Below are 20,422 nucleotides of genomic sequence, written 5' to 3'. Positions count from 1 at the left end.
GTTATATGTTACTTGGTTAACACCAAGTGCCATAACAACAAAAACGGAAGGCACAAAGCAGGGTAAAACGGAAAAAGCAACATCTTACTCCAAATTCAAATTGACTGTACCATCCCTGGGGACGTACCACAATCCAAAGCAGCAGTTCAGATTCGGTATTAAAACTTTTAAAGTCATCAAATAAAGAAAATAGAACTAATCAAATAATTTTTCACTGTCAATTTTCATGTTAAAAATCAATTCTGTAGTATTCCCTGAAATTACCATTTAAGAAAAAAAAAAGCTTTAAAACTCTACTGCTCTTTAGACCCCTCAAACAGGGTGGCGCACACTCAACAGGGCTCACTAGCGTTTCTACACGTCCAATCAGTTACAATCCTTCTCCCAGTAATGGTTTAAAATGCACGATAACACAGAACACAATCGTGAAAGGATCCTCTATAGGAGGACAGCTGCAGCAGGACGTAAGATCCAGATCTATGTACAACAGCCTCTGCAAAGAGCTGCCTCGACCCTTTTGGGGTACGGGGTACGGGGTACCTGCAAGACTGGGGGCCTTGCGATCAACTCTATTCTCGCTTGAGGAGTGGCACCCCCTGATGAAATATAGCCTAGGCCCCTCAAACAGGGTGGCGCACACTCAAGCATTCGCATGGGATTCTGAATAATGGATAATTCTTCTGGGCTTTGTCTGTTTTGATGGGCATTTTTGGGCTGAATAACCTCTTCCTAGCTAATTTATCTACTATGGGTTGCCTCCCCGTAGTAGCATAATATTTGTAGGCATGAATGTATAATGATGTAATCGGCTTGGGACTGTCTGTGCAGGATTTCGACTCTTGTTGATAGAAATAGGGATAGACGGTATCCTAGTCTAGCTAAATTTGGTGTAGAAAAAGAAAATAGTAATGGCTACATACTTTTGCAATTTTGTAGGTATAACAATCTAGTTATAACCAATGCGGCGTTTGGTCAGATAATGGCCCATAAATTGACATGGTACTCACGTGATGCTAAAACAGCAAACCTTATTGATTATGTTATAGTAAACCAAAGAGTGGCAGGATCAATACAAGATACTAGGGTATATTGGAGTGTTATTATTGCTGTTAAAAGTCAAGATCATCATCTTGTAGTGTGTATTCTTAATTTAAAGCTGAAATTTTGGAATGGTAACTACCTCCTGGAAAGTTATGATATTGGTGGATTAAAGTATGAGATTTTGAAAGAAACTTTTTAGGAACGGTTGAATACTAAACTTGAGAATTTAAAATTTAACAATGAGGAAGATGGGTTGGAATAATTTTAGACAGACAATCTGCGAAGTTGTTGATGGTGTCTTAGGGAAGAAAGTTAAGACTGCAGTTAGGAATATTAGCGAAAAGGCCTTATGTTTAATAAAGAGGAGAAGGGGTTTGTACAAAAATTATCTGAGTGATAGATCATATGAAAACAAAAGGAATGTGAAGAAAGTGAAGTGGAGAAAGCATTAAAATATAACTAAGGAGATATGAAGCGGAGTACTGTACTGGCATGTTAATAAATTGAGGGGGAGTAGTCAATCCAGTCTTGTCCCAGTTAAAGATAGGAAGGGGGACACAATGAGTGATGAGGAAAAAGTTATAGAGAGATGGGCCGAATATTCTGAGAATTTGCTAAACTGAGATGCAGTTGCAGGAAAAGATACAGAGGAAAATGAAAAATTTTGTGGTACCTTGGATGTGAAGGAAGATTTATTTTGTGAGGAAGAGTTAGCCAGTACTAAAGATAAAAAAAAAATAAGGCCCCAGGTGCTGATAGTGTAGTAAATAAGTTTCTTAAATATGGTGGCTCTGCGGTTTTAGAAAAGGTAGAGGTTGTGTTGAACAAATTTTCACTCTTAGGTTAATAATTGAGAAGTGCCTTAGTCGTCAATCACCTTTGGTCCTCAGTTTTATATATTATAAGCAAGCGTTCGATTCTGTTGATAGACGAGCTTTGCCAAAGGTAAAGCTCTACCTTTGGTCCTCAGTTTTATAGATTATGAGCAAGCGTTCGATAGAAGAGCTTTACCAAAGGTAAAGCAATACCTATGTATGGTATACCAGACAAATACATTAAAGTGATTAGTGCTATGTACAGGAATAACAATGCAGCACCTAAGGTAGGAAATGAGGTTAGCAGCTGGTTTTGTATTAAATCAGGAGTTAAGCAGGGTTGTGTTATATCCCCTTTATATAGATCATTTTGAAGGACTTTGTCTTAAGGAGCACAGGAAAGGCAATGGGAGACCACAGAATCAAATGGGAGGGAAAAACTCTCCTGGACTTAGATTATGTTGACGATTTAAGCATCCTAGATGAAAGTGTGAGAAAATGAATGAGCTTTTAGAGGTTTTGCAAGTTCATGGTGCTAGAATAGGTATGAAAATTAATTTTTAGATGACTAAGTCACTAAGGCTAGTAATAAATGAAGATAAAAAAGGTAAGGGTAATGAAAAGATTGATCAGGTAGACACCTTCACTTACCTTGGAAGCATTATTAGTAAATATGGTGGGAGCAGTGAATATGTTAAAAGTAGAACAGCAAAGGCTCAGAGTATTTTTTCACAGTTAAAAAAAGTTTGGAAGAATAGGAAGATAAGCCTGCAAACCAAGATTAGAATATAGGAAGGTACAGTGATGACAGTGGTCAAATATGACTCTGAAGCATGGATGCTCCAAAAAGCAGATGAAGATTTAATAGATGTTTTCCAGAGAAAATGCCTATGGATTGTTCTGAGTACCTGGCGATCCCACTTTCTAGGGCTATAATGAAAGAAAGGATGAGATGGCTAGGGCATGTTCTGTGGAACAAGGATGATAGATCGCTGAAGATTTTCCTTTTCGGCCAACCGTCTAGGGCTAAACGGAAAGCAGGTTGTCCTCGTCTGGGGTGAGAGGATGTGATAAAGAAAGATTTAAAGGAAACGGGAACTTATCGGGAAGATGTAAAGAGGGAGGCCTTGAACAGACTGGGAAGGAGGAGGAGCGTGCGTAGCTGTGTTGGCCTCAGGTGGATTGGTGCTGCTGTGAGTTATTAGTAGTGGTTTCAGTAGAAATAACCTGCTTGTTAAGGGCCTCATATGGCTTGGGAAAACCAACATTCATGGCCTGAATAAGAGCTTGGGGCATTATTTGAATCCTCAGATTTAAAAATCCCCATATTTACTTTCAAAATCCATAAACTGCTCCTAATTTTCTATGAGCCAAAATAAACGCAAGGAAGATAATAATTTAAATTTTAAAAAAGGGGGGCACCCAAAAACAACATGCATTAGGAGTAAGACTATGCAACATTATTTAACTAAAATAATTTTCAATAGGAGTAACCAAACCATGAAGCAGGTGTTGAACTTGATGCACTGAATAAGTGGTACCCGGCATTCTTTTGTCAGCTTGTATCTTTTCTTAGTGTATGGTAATTGAAGATCAACCATTCTAAATAAAAATCACCAAATAAACCGAATACAAAAGCAAATTGACAATAGATGCAGTAATCACTCAACAAGCAGATATTTTAATTCACTTAAATACATCATAGGTTTTGACTATGGATCAAAATCTATAATGTATAGGTGTCATATCAACAGATACCTACAAAACCAAATGATACCAAATGAAATGTACATTAATGATGAATGTGTTTTTATTGTTATATTGTAAGTCAGTCAGTTTATGAATTTCCTTCATCTATTGTAATGCAAGACAAAATTACAAAAAAAAAACACAGAAAACAATAGCAGGAACAGGATATAAATATTTGGGCATTATAAGTGAAAGGCTGGCCACCCCTTAACTATCCACTGCAACATACAAAATTTTGAAAAAGCTGATGATTCCCGATTAGGGTGGAACAGGGAGAGGGTAAGATAAAATAATTCTATATGAAGGAGCTAATCAACAATAAGACATTCCAAGAAATTTCCTCAGTAGTCACAATTATTTCTAGAACTCAAACATAAAATAGATAGCGCTTACAGCAGGGGCGAACCAGCAATAAATTTCTGAGGGGGTGGATATTTTGAGTGAGGGATGTTTTACTGGTGAAGAACGAAAAATAGATTTTTTTTTCAAGACAATAATCTAAAAATGTAATTATAAAATAAAATCAAGCTGCCTTTTTTGTTGGGGGCTACTTTCTTCAAAACGTCTTCTGCCTTGACTTGAACATCCCTGTGTATGGATAATAAGGCCAATCCTCTAAGCTGTTCCTGGCCTGAGGGACTCCTGGTATAAGATTTCACTCTTCTCAGGGTAGAAAAAGAACGCTCGTACGTAACCATAGTGACGGGAATAGTTGCACCAATCTTCCAAAATCAATATAGTGAGAAAAATCTTCTTATCACATTCATTTAATCATGTTATGAAATATTTTTGTGCCAAGTTTCTTGAATGTATCCTTATTCTCCTCCTCAGAACTAACTCAGCTTGCAAGCTTACCATATATTATAGTCAGAGTAATTCCAAAAATTAGTCAGAGTATACAATATATCCTTTGTTTTTTCTTCACCAAGGGCCATTCATTGCAGTGACTACAGCAACTTTCTGTGACTAAGGAACTGCTGATGCAGCTGCTGTAGATAGTAGTCCAGAAATGGGCTACACATAGAAGGTCGGTAATATGTTTCAGGATCCTCTGACACTACTGTGTAATTATTCCTAATACGTTTGTTTTAAAGTGAATTTGATGGAAGGTGAGCAAGATTTACCAGCATTATTTGAAAAACAAACATAAATTATTCCATAAATGAATTGTTGCCTCCTCCTCAATACCATGCTCTTTACACTAAAGTTTGACTGTTTGTCCCATTTTTTAAGAGCATCTACTGAAACACGGGGGCAGTTTAATTAGAATAGGCGGCTTTTCAAAAGTGTTTACAGCTTTAATGTATTGAGGAAGGGGCAGCCCCTCAAATACAGACTAAATCTGCCAAAATTAATAAGTAAATTTTCTTTTAATTTTTCATGTTCAGTGAGCAAAATTTAAACCTGCACTAGTTGAAAAACGTTCAGAAATTAAATAAAAAAACTTTTTTTTTAACAGAAAGTAGGGAGCACTATTAAAACTCCCAACAAACAGAAATTATTCCATATATGAAAGGGGCTGTCCTCTCCACAACACCTTGCTCGTTACACTATAGTTTTTATTGTTTTAGAAAGTAGAGTTGTGACAAAGATTCAAACTTTAGCATTAGCAAACTTTAGCAAACTTAGCAAAAGTGAGCTTTTGAGGAGGGGACAGCCCTTTCATATACAGAATAATTTCTGTTTGTTTTAAGTTTAAATGTTGCTCCTTACTTTCAGATTAAAAAACTTGTATTTTTTAATTTAATAATATAAGAAGTTACAATGGTGATAGTTCTCAGGTGGGTTCCTAAAACGTGAGTGCTTTGAAATTCAGAGGAAGGTTTATTGAAGGTTTTCAGTAGGACTTGTCGACAGACAGTCTTAGGTACCGGTTTGACAGACTGTATGTTATAAAATGTGGTTCTATCCCACTTTCTAGAGCTGTAATAATAGAAAGGTTGGATAGGCTAGGACATGTTTTATGAATGAAGGGTGACAGATTGATCTTTTTGGACATCCATCCTGGGACAAAAAAGGAGACAATCCCTAAATGGGATGGGGCGAGGCCATCAGGAAGGACTTAAAGGAACTTGGATCTTCATAAGAGAGGGTAAAGAGTGAAGCTTTGAAAAAAATACAGTTGAAGAAGGAGCATCAGAAGCTGTGTTGGCCTCAGGCAGCTTGCTGCTACAGCAATTGTTAGCAGCAGTATTGTCATCTTGTGCCAAGTCTGCAGCAAACTCGAGCCAGCAGTTTGTCTACCTTCCTTCAAACTTTCAAAATCCATCAATGAACTGAAGATTCAAAAACCCTACACACAACCTTAATTTTAGGAGTGAAATACTTTTTATCTGTGCAAGAATAAATTTGTTTGGCTGAGGACAAAACTCATGTGCATTATAATCAATTTCAAAAATATTCTCTAAATACCAAAACCCTCATTTGTGGGAAAATACAGTTGGGAACAAGAAAATAAAGATAAATGAATTCTGTTAAAACACCATTGCAAAACAGAGAAAAAAAAACTAGCAAAACAAAGATCACATAGAAATAAAACAGACAACTATTTGTTCAAGGTACAAATCAATAGTACCTTTTGACAAACTCATATAGGGTGTTCTGAGTTCTGACCAATATGACATATGACCAAATGATTTCAGTCAGGGCAGTTAGAACAACAGGGAATTTCCAGAGCTGTCAGAATATTCGATGATTCTTCTTTTGAGCTTATGTTTAATGTTTTCCATGCAGGTTTTCTATAATTTTTTTTTAGGGAAAGCCCTTTCCTCAATTTTTAAAAGAAAATTCTGCTTCATTCACTCAAAAAAACATATTCATGCTTTGTAATGATGTAAATTTCATTGAATCTCAATATCTTAACCTCCAGTACAAAACAGGAGAAGTTGAATATTTTTCTAGGATTCCTGGGAAAGTAGATGTTGGCTTTTAGTTTTCTGTTGTTTATTTGGATCTCTTCTCAAAGCTGTACAAGTTATGGCAAGACCATCCAATCAATTCTAGATAGCTTGGCCACACAAACTAAAGAAATTTGTATTGGACAAGATAGGGCAATTCTTTAAAATATCAAATTCTCTAAAGTATAAAATTTTATAGAGAGATGCAAATTTTTTGAAATGGAATGCAGAATTAGATACATAGATGTAATTCAAGACTGGGAGATCTGGTATTAGCCTAGAATTGGGGCTATTGAGAAGGAAACATGTTAAAAAAATAATTGTTACTTCATAGCATACAGAAAATTGTAGTGAACATATTCTGCTTTCCATTATACTTCAGGTACAGGTACTTGGGTTGAAATAAGAGAAACAAATGGCAAACTGCATGTGAAATATATAATTTTTGCCATATTTTTGTATATTAGGAGGGTGCACATAAAGTTTTCTTAACATGTTTTTCTTATCTTCTAGCTAGGCTCACAAAGTAGACCAATATAAAAAAGTTAATATTATCAAGTCTGCCCAGGTGCAATTGGACATTCAAAAATATTAGGGTAAATTTGGGGCAGTTTATATTACTGATCTGCAAAAAAAGGTGAAACCGCTTAATAGCTATTTTATGTATGGAGCTGCAGCTAAAATGTGTTAACTACAATTATTCTGCACATAATGAAGTAAGAATTGTTATTTTTATCCCTTTTACACAGCCAAAAATAAGAGAAATGTATCATCTTCGAGGGTCTGTAAAGAGTTTAAATTGAATTACCAGGTAGGCTTACAGTTAATATTATTTCTTCCTTTTCCCCAGCTTTTCCAGAAGCCTCTGGATTTAAAGTGTATACCTGTGGCATGGAAGTAATCATATACTACCCCAATGCACAATGGTGCTAACAGAGATAAGGCACACAACTACTAACCAATCAGTGTCACCTCTCTTGTAGGAAAAATATTTGAAAGTACAGTCAACTCCACAGTCATTCAACATCTGACTCTAGTTAAGCTGATGTCCCCATGCCAGCATGGTTCCTGTTCTATTAGATCAGTTAAGACCAACCTTATCTGAGCATATGAATATGTCATCAAACTTATAGACAAGGGTTTCCCATATGACCAGATTTTGTTGAACTTTACAAAAGCATTTGATAAGGTCTATCACAGGATACTATACATTAAGCTAGAAGTTATTCATATTAATATAGAAACTATTGACTGGGTGATGCTTTTCCTGAGTAATAAAAAAAACAAGCAGTTAAAGTGTTTGGGGAAAATGAGAGAACGTTTCTCTCTGATTTTGTGGAAGTGAGATATGGAGTGCCTCAAGGCATAGTCTCAGGCCCAACTTTATCCAATATTTTCATTTATGATGCACCTTCTAACATCAAAAATAAAATAAGCCTTTATTCAGATAATTCTAAGGTAATTGGTTTAGTTGAAAATTCAGAAGAAATAGAAACCTTTCAAGCAGACTTGGACTCATTTACTTGCTGGTCAGAGACTTGGAATCTGGAGTTCAATGTCCAGAAATGCTAAGTTATCCACTTTGATTAAAAATAAAAAACATAACACCAGTACTCAATTAAGTAAGTGGGCAAAACAAGGCAAGCTATTGTCAGTAGTCATGCCAAACATGGCTTGGGTCTATTAGTTGATGAAGAGTTAAATTTTGGTTTGCATGCCCAGACTGTTGCTGCAAAAACTAGTCAGACTCTTGGTATATTTAAGAGAACTTTCAGTAGCTGTTCCTCCTCAGTTGTTTCAAAGCATTTTAAAGGTTTAATTTGGCCTAAGCTAGATTTTGAAACGGGGGGGGGTCTTATAAAGTTATGTTGCGGGGGGTTTCTTATAAAGTTAAGGGGTTTCTTATAAAGTTAAGTTGGATTGTGGTATGGGAGCTTTATAGTTAAGGGATGTAGAGTGAGAGGGTTCTATTGACAAATTTCTATAACCATGAAAACAAAATCATTATCATGACATTCAGGTCTCCCGAGTTGGGCAGATTCCCTTGGGAACGATCCAGTAGACAATAGGAACTGTACCTGGTACCTTGACTCAAAGACAAACACAATTATTGACAATAATTTTATTTTCTTACTTCATATACAACTTCAGGTAAAATGACTTCAGTGAAAGATAGCAGTATAATGTGCATCAAAGACTGTGTGCAAAAAAACTGAATTACACTCCTAACTTTTGGTTCACCTTATATATCCCAAATCAACCCGGATTTCTAAATTAAGCACTGGGTAGACTGACCTCAGAAATGTTGCAACACAACTCTTTTTTTGATTATACAACATATGGCCTAACCTCCTTGCAAAGATCTATTACAACGAGGGTTTTCACCTCCAGTTTGTTGACCAGACCAGAAATAGAAATCTGGTTTCTAATTGGCTTTATTCAAAAGTTTGAATCTAATTTTGGTAGTAAAAAAAAAAGTATCATTTTTAGTTTGCTATAAAGCTTGTGCCAAAAGCACAAATCCTATGGAATAATGAATTTACACTTTAAAATCTTTATATGTATAAGAGATTCTTATTTTAAAACTTTCTAAAGTGAACGAATGAGAGATTTGGTTTTGAGTTCTGTGAGGGGGGAGGGGGGTTGCTGGTCCATATGTTACAATAAGTGAATTGCCAACCCAATTAATAAATCAGACCAAGATACCCTAAAATCAGTTTAGAGACATACAACTAAATGCATCAGAGCTTTTTATGACGTTCCTTACCCCTCTTGGCTTGAAAAATTGAATTAACCTATACTGGCTCATTGCCAAAAGAGATGGGATGCAATTATGACATTCAAGCTGCTCAGCCATAAAAAAAAAACTTGTTCTAAATATCTTCATCTGGATATCTCTTCAAGAACAAGAGTACATGATCATAACTTTTCAAGAAGCATACCAACTCAAAGTTGCACAGCAATAGGGGGGTGTCTATGGAACTTGTTAGACCAGGATAGAGTATCTTCTACCAATGACATTTTAGCACCCAAGAGCCCAAAACATTAACTCCAGTGCCCAGAGCCCATAGCACCTACCTTTTAAGATAACCAAATATCCAAATTAAATTGATTAGGATACTGTAATTTTTAATTTTCTTTCTCAATTAACAATTTGGTGATATTTTACAGTTAGTAAAAATCCAGATGGCATGGCCCCATGTAAAAACACCTGCTCCCTGCATTGATATTGGTAATTGCAATTCCATAAAGTCAAATAATATCAAGTTACAGAGGGGAGAGCATCAAATTCTGGGTTATGTGGGTGCTTACATTTGGTCAACTTTCAGCACTTGTAGTTTCTGCAAAGAATTATATGATATCAGTGTAAAAAAGTAAAATACAGATGGCATGGGCATCTGTAAAAATACTACAAAGTCTGTATTTTCTTTTCAACACCTGCACTCTGCCAACAATTGCAATTGCATAAACAGTCAAAGGATATCAAGTTACAGTAAGGAGATAAGTTTCTGGGTTCTTTGTGCAGTGGCTTTTTGATATAACATGCATTCTTAATGAAAAGGTAAATGTCTTTTGATACTTTCAACAGATAAAAAGCCTAAGGTTTTGAAATAAATGATTCCAGGAGACAGTTTCTGAAAAGGCAATTCTGAGTTATAGAAGTTGTTTGGTTTGGTTTAACATTCAAAAATATATAGGATCAGTGCTAGAATTTTCTTTTTGGAAAATCCATCTCCCCCCCCCCCATGGAAAATGAGACATTACCCTATATCAAGTTACAGGAGGGTGAATTTGGGATCTTTGCACACTAAAAGATATTTCAAATAAGTTTCTTGGCTATGGAGTTTAACCAGCTGTCATTACATTTTTGCAAAGGTTTACAATTTGTTAGATTAGATTTTACTTAATTTCTTTTGAGAAACATAATTATTAACAATGTCTAAGGCCTAGTCTAAAGCTTATGGGGGCTGACCCCTGGCCCTTTATGCCCCCCCCCCTGCTAAAAAAAAATATTAACAATATTTTATTCCAAACCCATGGGAGCTGACCTCTGAGCCACCATGGCACCACCCTCAACCCCCTCCCCCCAAAAAATCACTAGTGATGTTTTATTTCAAAACCTTTGGGAACAGGACTTTTGCCTCCCCAAAAATCATTAACAATATATTGTTCCATAAGTTATGGGAACCAACACCTATGGCCATGGAGTCAGAGCTTTCCTAAGGCCATGAGGGGACATTGGTCAGCTCCCATAAATTTAAAAATAAAGTATTGCAAATGATGATTTTTTCTCTTTTTTTTTGGGGGGGGGGGGTAGTTGCGCCAAACAGGGCCAAGGACCAGCTCCTATAAGTTTTGGAATAAAATAATTTTAATATTGCTTTTGAGTGGGGGGGGGCAAACCATAAAGGACCAGGGGTCAGTCTCCACAAATTTTGGATAAAACATTATTAACAATTCTGTTCCTTAAAAAAAAAAAATTAAGTGAAAAAGTCAAGTCTAATTTTCTTTGCAAAAATATGCTGAAAGCTGATCATACTTCAGCACCAAAGAGAACCCAAATTCCCCTTCTCATAAATTGATCTAATGTAGCTAAGTCAAATTACATTTGACAACAAAACTCATAAGTTGAATGACATATCTGGAATATTTGTGAATAGCCAAGCACCCAATGACAAACCCAAATTCTCTGCTCCTGTAACTTGATATAGTATATTTTTGTGAGATTGTATTTGCTGACATAAATTGCATTGAATGACATATTAGAATATTTGTGAATACCCAAGAAGTCAAATTCCTCCCTTGTGATAGGACATGATATGTCTTTTTGTGACTTCTAGACTTCTTTTGTGTATGCCCACCCTATCTGTGCTTTATAAGCCTAAGTTATGGTGATTTCTAAAATTTCTATTTAGAGAAGAAAGGGATTTTAAATTCACTGTATTAAAGGTAAACTAAATTAATATTTGGTAAAATTCTAGTTGGTGAACTTCTTGCTATCTCAGAAATGGGTTAGGTTATGAAAATGAAACTTTCAGGGATGGGTCTACAGGCTAAAGTATGTCCAGGAAGGTATTCTGAAGTAACAACCTCTACTCCTTTTCCCTCTAGAGGGCCCTCACCTTTGATGACCTTCAAAAATATATGTGTTATAAAAGTGAAACCTTGCAATATAGATCTTCTGCTTGAATAAAGTATAACAAAATTGTTTTCAGCTTCATACCTTTGCTCAATTACATTTTATAAGGTTTTAAAGATATTCAAATATATTTCCTAAATTTTGAAAAAAAAAAAACATTAATATGGCTCAGAATTCTATTGATTTAACAGGAATTACATTTTCAGAACTAAAGGCAGAGAAAAAACAACTGGTAACTGAAAATTAAGGTAAAATGTAGTTTTGTCAAAATTTCAATAGGTGTAAATCTGTCATGTAGGTGAATTTCAGGGCTCTTTAGAGGGAGGAGTGGAGGTGGGTACTTTAAAATACCTATCCAGGATATACTTTAGTCTGTAGACCTATCCTTGAAAGTTTCATTTTCCTAACCTAACCCCTTTCTGAGATTGCAAGAAGTCACTCAACTAGAATTTTACCTTAATATTTAGTCTTGTGAATTGATACTTAAGTATTCTTGTATTTATCATTGAAGTTGGGAGGGGTGGGTTTTGGCTGCTGAGTACTAAAGTATTTATGAATATGGGTGCTATGCTTTGAAGTTTTGTTGGTGTCTCTTTTGTCAGTATTGTGTTATTCATAGCATCAGTTGATGAGGAATGGTGCAACAAGCCCTGGTGATTAGTTTGAGACTCACCTGATCAGTCAGAGCATTATCTTCACTGACTGGCAACTAAAGAATCATCCTATTGCTGGCAAGTGCAATTTAAGGTAGGCTAATTGCTGTTGGCTTTTCTGAAAGAGCAGAAAAACTGGCATGTTCACCTTATTTTTGGTCAATGATATAACACCCCCCCCCAAATTTACCAAAATTAGAACCAAATCATTCCTTCCTACACCCTTAATTTGCCCCTGAGAAATTGCCTAGCCTATACAACACTGGTAATTTTAGATAGCGTAGGCGTAAGCATATATGCTAGGCAATTATGAACTTGCATTGTTTTCTAACTTCTACTTTGAAAAATTCTTTACCATTTCAGAAGCCGCGAACTAACATGAGAATTGTAAATAGGTGAAAACCCTAAAGGGCAACAAAAGCTGTAATTTGTCTCTTGTTCTGTTTCTGTAAACGAGGGCATTTCGGATGGGCAGCGTTGGACTATATTTTCGCTGAAAATTTTTGGTCTGCCAAGAGAATCCGGTTCTAGGTATAAAAAAATGTCTATCTTACTTTGCCTAGACCTTGAGGCCCAGCTCCAAAAGATCTAATACCACTAAAGCTATTTAGTGTATCGACAGTTCTGTAATTCCTTAGTGGGTATAACCATTTGATACGGTTTTACTGAATTTTAGATCCATCATATTATGATTTAAATGTTGAACTTCTAAGGGAACAGCAAAGTCAATGCGAATTGGTTAAATCATATGGCTTGGTAAAAAATGCGCAATTGATTTTGTTTGAGAGCATCTAAGGCCTTTTTTCGCGTCAACCAAAGAGACTGTTTGAGCTCAACCACTCGGTGTGGTTGAGCTCAACCGCTGTTTTTGCGTGAAACAGTGACAAACCAGGTTGTCATGAAAAGTGATTTTGCGTGAAACAATTGACTGGTTGAACTCTAATTTAACCAGAACTGTCATTGTTTTTAACCGTAGGGTTCTACCATTCATAATTGTTGGTTGACCTTTTCAGGCGTAGATTTCGAAAAGAAGAATTCGTAGGCTATAAATAAGTCTATATAAAATAAGAATTATAAGCTGACAAATAGAATTCTAGCCACGCAAAAGTAAGGTTTAATTTTGTTTTTTTCATATTAGGGCTATTTGGATAAATGTTGGGTTATATCCTGCAATTTGATTCACATAGGCCTTAATACAGGAAGTCAAGAGTTTGAATATGCTTTTGAAAACTTATGTAGATACTTGGGAATCTTTGTTTCATCCTTTTGATGCCCTAGACTTGACCTTAGCTTGGTAATTTGGCTTCAGAGATAAAACCTTGATGAAGCAAGACCCTAGTGGTTATAAAGCATTGTTAATCCAATTACTATTCTTACTAGATGCTTCAAGATATGTTGCATCTTTGTCAGAACTCTTTACATTTCAGCCTTACCCTATAGGGCCATGGATAAATTTTCAGGTCAAACTCTAGTTTGGCTACTGTTTGCTATCTTAGAAATGGGTTAAGTCAGGAAAATAGAACTTCCAGTAATGAATCCAAAGCAAAAAATACGTAAAATTCTAGTTTAGCTAATTTTCATTCTCTTGGAAAGGGAATAGGTTACAAGAATGAAACTCAGTAATTAATCCAGGGTCAAAAACACTCTGGGAAGGTACTGCCAGGCTTCTATGTCAACCCTTTTCTGATTTCTAAGTCTTAGATAATTGCTTACTCAAAAGGTCTATACCTATACTATTGAAATTTTGACAAAACAAGATTTACCTTAATTTTTAATTATCAGTTTCTTTTACTCTGGCCTTAGCTCTTAAAATGCAATTCCTTTTATTTGAGTAGCATTTTAAGCCATATCAATATTTTTTTTTTCAACATTTAGGAAATGTCTGCATATCTTTAAAACCTTATAAAGTGGATTGAGGAAAGCTGTGAAACAGTTTCTTTGTACTCCATGTAAGCAGACCTTCCCAGAACATACTTTAGCCTTTAGACCCATCCCTGAAAGTTTTTTTTTTCAATCTCACCCCCTGGTGCTCTTTTACACATTGTATAAATTGTGAAGAAATGCCTGCCCCCTTGCTAAAAGTCTTAGAAGTATCTTATATCAAAATACACCTGATACAGTTTAATTTTTTAGAGATGACACAGAATAGCATTAAAGCTGAGTATTTGCTTTGCAAGAAATGTGTCCCTTCTGTTGTAAAGCATTTTGGATAGACACTAATCTAACCATAGACATATTGCTGTTGCAAATGGTTTTGCTTAAAATGGTTTGGAAAACAAATAGCAAATGTAAATTTGCTTTTTTATCATTATTTAAGACTAGAATATCACAAAGCTATGCAATCACATTGCTTGTTGTATCTTAAGTAAATACAATCCCTGATGGAGTTTTGTTGATACCTGTCTTAAAATTAATTTGTCTAAATAAAATATATTGTTTATGGGACAGTAGAGAAAAGCAACAACCATGAATTGAGTTTTTTTCAATATTTCTTTTTTCAAATAATAGTTCTCTGGTCACATTTGTGTTCCTTGCTAAGTTGTTGGCACTCTGGTTTGGGAATCCTTTGTCCAAGGGGTACAGGTTTAATTCCTGGCATTGCTAGTGTATTTGGTTTTTACCAGCTAAGTATTCACCATGCTAGTTTGCATCTTAAGTAAAGCAATCCCTGCTGGAGCTTTGTTGACACCTGCCTTACAATAACTTGTCTAAGTAAAATACAATGTGTATTGAAGATTAGTGAAAATGGCTGTAAATCCATCTTGTTTTTTTTCAATATTTTTTTTTAATAGTTGTTCTACTCTGGTTGTAATAATGTTCTTGGCTAAGTGGAAAGCACTCTTAGTAAGAAATCCTTTGTCCATGGGGTACAGGTTTGATTCCTAGTATTGCCTGTTTATATGTTTTAAATGGGGGTCAGTGATGTTAGACAGATCTAAACCAGCTCTAAATAGGCAAATGGAGAAATATGCAAAAGGTAAGCAGGGAGGGTGTACAAAAGCACAAGATTTCTGGCCCCCAGCCCTTAATTGCAATTCTTGACCAAAGGGTCACAAAGTGGAAATTAGCACTGCCAGTTTAGACCTTGATGTGTCAGTGCTGCCATACTTACTTACTTGCATATTGGTGTTGAGTTTGACCACATTTTATCTTCATTACTATCTAAAATCATTTAGACATTCAGCAAACTGTCTCAAACCACAATTAGTATTGAATAGTTTTTGGGCCTTACTGACTTTCCCTTTATAGCAAAGGTTTATTGTTGTGTATAATGTAGATATTTTAAAGTAATCAATCATTAAAAAGTCCCTTTTAGTTTTATCAAGTTTTTGAGTAATAAACCTTTTTAATTACCTTAAAATATTTATTGAGGTCCTTTACTATTGGCTGCCCTTTATATTACAATAATGATTGAAATATATTGTGGCAACTAAAAATTTGGATAATCCAACCTATTTTACCATCTTAAGGTTGTTTACAAAGGTGTATGAAATATTTAAGTACTGACTTAGCTATAGAAAACCTCTAGATATAATAAAATGTAAGCAAGATGGCTCTTACTTTGACCATATCTATGGAAGCACTAATGAGAGAGTGGGTTATTTGATGCATTTGTAGGATTGATTGAGATGAGAAATGAAGTGTAGGCTTGATGAGAGATGGCTGGTGAATGTGATGAGGGATGAATGTTTTGCAAGATTTTAAAATTTAGGACAATGTCTCATGTTGACAGTAGAGTGCAGAAGTAAAATTTGGTAATTTTTTTTCTTTGTTTCTGTTATGTTAGACAATATTGAATATTCTAAAGTGAAGTTTCTTTTTTGTTTGGAATTGTGATGGCCCTAGGGCTTTAGTGCAATACAAATTACTAATGTTTATTCACTTTCTTTAAACAAACACAAGGTCTATGTCTCCTAGCTTTAACAAAGTCAAATGTAATTTTAAGACCAGGGATTTCAAAGTAGGTCAAATGAACTTCTGGTAAAAATGAGCAATTTATGAAACATCTAGATTAAAAAAAAGTCTTTTAGACAACAAAGAAGACAATTGAATAAAGAAAAGTACCTTATATCATAATTGTTGTGCACCCTTAAGATAGAAATGAACAAAGCTTCAATTAAGATTCTGTTTTGTTTAAACAGACAGAAGGGACAAACCTCCAAGCTTTGACAAATACAATCTCACTTTGTGGCTCCTATTTTTTCAAAGGGGACTTTCTTTGGATTTTTTCTATCCAACTAAAACTGAAAAGGACAGCATGATATACAAGTGACTTTCCAATTACCCTACATAGCAAGAGAAAATCATTAAGTTAGGCTATGCTTTATCTGAATCCCCCTCCCAATGTGCATAAATATGGCTCAAATTTCATATTTTCAATGCATTTAACCTCCTGTCACCTGTTTTTCTAGTTATTGTTTGTCACATTTGTTTAATTTACAGCTACATGGGATGAAGTTAGAGAGACAGATTGACAAAACAAATGGAAAATAGGAAATTTCAGCAATACATTTTTATATTGGGAGGATTGAGGGGTAAAGTAGAGCAAAGTTGAATATAAAATGTGTTACCAGCTATTATTCTAAAAATTATGAAGCATGAATTTTTTTTTTTATTATGTTTCTTTCTCTTCAGGTCCTTCTCTAGGGCTTTACCAAATCAAACATTCTATGCCCAGAAAAATTAGCAACAAGGTATAGTCTATATACAAAGGCTTATGTTATTTAACTATGAATATGGAATTTATATGGCAATCAGGAACTGGATACAGGCTAAAGCAAGTAAAAAAGAAAGAAAAAACTTCCCTAGTTAGCTCAGGAGACTTTTAATAGATTACTCTTCAGATAATTGCCTATGATACATAATTTAAATATTTACCCCTGTACAGTAGGGCATTAAAACAATCTATCACAATGTAAGATACAGTATATTTAGATATGATGCTGATTTACAAATTCCAGGATTCTTTGTTGTAGTTTTCATAATTTTGTTGATAAAGTTTTATATATTCATCATATTTTATTTTATGCCATTAACATTAGCCAAACTAAACTTCTCAATAGAACTTGAATGTGGTGGCTATAATGCACAAGTACTGCAAAAATCTTACAACACATTATGTGTTATGGTAACTGTTCAGTGAGAAAAAAACTATTTGCCTAGTTTAGCTTAATTTGTTATATTTTTGTGCTTATCAGAAATATTTTGTTAATTTTAGGCAGCTGTCTCCCCTCAAAAAATTCTTAAACATTTGCTGGTTTACACTTAACTAGTATTCTACTGAAAACAAAAATTAATATATATTTTGTATTGAAGAAATATAAAGTCCTTTGGATTTTTTTTTATTAAGATTAAGCAGTTTGCTACTTTCTTTTGTTAGGCTAAGCCTGTAATAGTGCTTTATTGTGAAGAGCCAGAATTTGTAGGGATTGCAAAGGCTAGCCTGAACAATATGTTATTACAAATTATTAGGTTAAACTTCTGTTTGGTAAAATTCTATTTTAGATAAATTTGTATTATCTTGAAAAAGGTTTAGGTTAGGAAAATGAGGAAACTTTCAGGATATACATTTCCCTATATTTAAATACAAAACACTGATATGGCTTAAAATTCTACTCAAATAACAAGAATTGCATTTTCAGAGCTAAAACCAGAGAAACAGAAACTGCTAGCTGAAAATTAAGGTAAGATGTTGTTTTACCAAAATTTTAATAGTTACAGACCAGTCCAATACGCAAAATTCCAAGATTTAAAAACAGAAGAGTGTTATCACATAAGCTTAGCAATAGCTTCTCAGAGTATATTTTTAGCTATGGATTAATCACTGAAAGTTTCATTCACCTAACATAACCCCAATCAAAGATAGCAAAAAGTAGCTAAACTGGAATTTGACTGGAAATTTAATCTATAGCCTGGTAGGCTAGTAGAATTCCAAATCAAAACAAAAAGAAGTCAAACTAGAATTTTATCCTCTGTTTAGGGTAGCTCAACAAAGCTAAAGTCTTATCATTTAGGACTTTTTTATAGATAATTTTGCTTTTACAGTATGAATACAACATTTTCCAATATATTACCTGAACAATTTAACCCAAGATTCCACTAATTCTGACCCTTCCTATCTCTTCAAATATACCAGAGAGTATGCTAGATCATTTTTCAATTCTCTCTGACCTCAAACTAATGTGAAATATGTCAAATCCGGAGGAAATTAAGCCAGTGCTAAATCATTTAATTATAATAGAATGACACTCTTAACACTATACGGATGTTTTATGTTTGAAATTTTTTGCCCAAACCGACAAGTAAAAAGTGTTTTCGCGAACCAGTTTTGTTTGAGCTCAACCATATGTAATTTTTTCCGTTTTTGCGTTAAACATACAAGCTGGTTAAACCAAAGCTGTCATTGGTTAAACCAGCTGGTTGACGCGAAAAAAGGCCTCTAAGCTAGTCAAATTTTAAAAATGATAAATCAGCTGAAAGACATAGCAAAACAGGAGAAAATAGCAAATGTGTGGCATGAATTTCTATTTCACAGACAATATACTAGAATAACCTGACAAGCAAGCAGCCTTCTCTTTTGTGTTAGCATCTTCCTCCTCTTTCAGGAACCAAATTTGAGCGCTGTTTCTGGGTGATGATTAGTTTGAAACTTAAAGGTTTCTATACATGTCACATCGACGATAAACCCTTTTTCGCTTTGGATTAGACCCTAACGCCAAGCCGAGTAATCACTAGCACGCTATCGAAGAAAGGCACACCAGAGTGGATAAAGCTTTTGGTGGCATCGGTGTGCCACTGGGATTGCAGTGAATCGTCGGTCTGTATGTGTTTGTACATACAGACTTTACGGTCTTTGGTGTACTAAGCACGTTAGCGTGCTAAGTAAGGTTGAAAAGGTCTATCAATATTGATTTCCAGCCAGAAAATTGGAATACCAGCTTTTAGACAGAATAGGCTTTGGCTTATTTATGGATGGGGCGGGAGGGACTGGTCCCCCAGAAACTTCACACGATTTTTTAGAACATTTTCTCACTTGTGCCAGTGTTCTGGATTTATTTTGTAAGGAAGAATTAGTAACAGTACTAAAAGGATGAAGAAATAATAAGGCCCCAGCTGCGGATAATGCGGTAAATAAGTTTCTTAAATATAGCGGCAATAATGTAAGAAACAAGATGCGGAAGATTATGAACTCAGCTGATAGAGGAACTTCAACAAAGGTCTTATCCTTGTATGGTATACCAGAAAAATACATTGAAGTGATTAATGCTTTGCACGAGAGTGACACTTCTGTCAAGGTAGGAAACGAGGCTAGTAGCTGGTTTTCTATGAAATTAGGAGTTGAGCAGAGTTATGTTCTATCCCCGTTTATGTGGGTCATTTTGATTGGACTTTGTCCAGTCAAAATGATCCATGTAATCCCAAATTTTATCCCCAATATTTAGTCCAAAAATTCCAGGCCCCCCGCTGAAAATTTGGGACTATAAAGTAATTATAAGGAAACCAAAGGAGAAAGAGCTGAATAGGAAAACCATGGAAAAAAAATGTGTGCTGCTTGCCAATAGATATTGACCTTTAATAAGGACTATATAAGTTCTAATTTGTGACTGAGTGACCCCTTTCCAGTTTTCCACAAGAATTTTTTCTATATGATTTGGCTGGAGCAAAAAAATCAAATTTTTCATACTAATTAATGATAAGTAAATAACGATACTTGTCAATATGGAAAGTACAAGAGCCTAACTATTGATGACATTCAATCAAAGAATCAGCTTTTTATGTAATCCTAAATATGTAGTTGTTTATTAGTAATTAGTGCAGGTATTAGGACAAAAGAAATTTCGAATAATTATAGAAAACACAAAGAAAAAAACTTAATAAGGGGCAATTTTGGTAAATATATACCGTCAACTTTTGCTTGCATTGCAAGAGTGCCCATAACCTGATATGTGAAGTTACTATAATCAGAAATGTTTCTCCTGAATGGAATGCTAGGAATTTTTTGTACTTTCCCTCTGAACGGATACGTTTTTATTTGTTTTTTATTATCATTTTTTTTTTCCAGGAGTGACTGCATTTATCAAGTTGTCACTTTAAAAGAAATTTTATTTTCTACAGTTATGATATGTA

The 20,422-nt window shown here is 34.9% G+C and overlaps 1 protein-coding gene across 3 annotated transcripts in view; it reads right to left on the bottom strand.

Annotated features, from left to right (window-relative positions):
• Positions 1-18,872, bottom strand: part of LOC136032982 (carbohydrate sulfotransferase 11-like) — a 66,349-nt gene extending 47,477 nt beyond the window's left edge. The window contains exon 1 of one of the 3 annotated variants that reach the window (XM_065713497.1): positions 18,849-18,872. The gene's annotated coding sequence lies outside the window, so the exon portion shown is untranslated. The other 2 variants (XM_065713498.1, XM_065713495.1) reach the window with 2 other exon arrangements.
• Positions 18,873-20,422: the final 1,550 nt, after the last annotated feature.

Source organism: Artemia franciscana, chromosome 11 (assembly GCF_032884065.1).
Source record: "Artemia franciscana chromosome 11, ASM3288406v1, whole genome shotgun sequence".
NCBI lineage: Eukaryota > Metazoa > Arthropoda > Branchiopoda > Anostraca > Artemiidae > Artemia > Artemia franciscana.
This window is presented reverse-complemented; position numbering and strand designations above follow the sequence as displayed.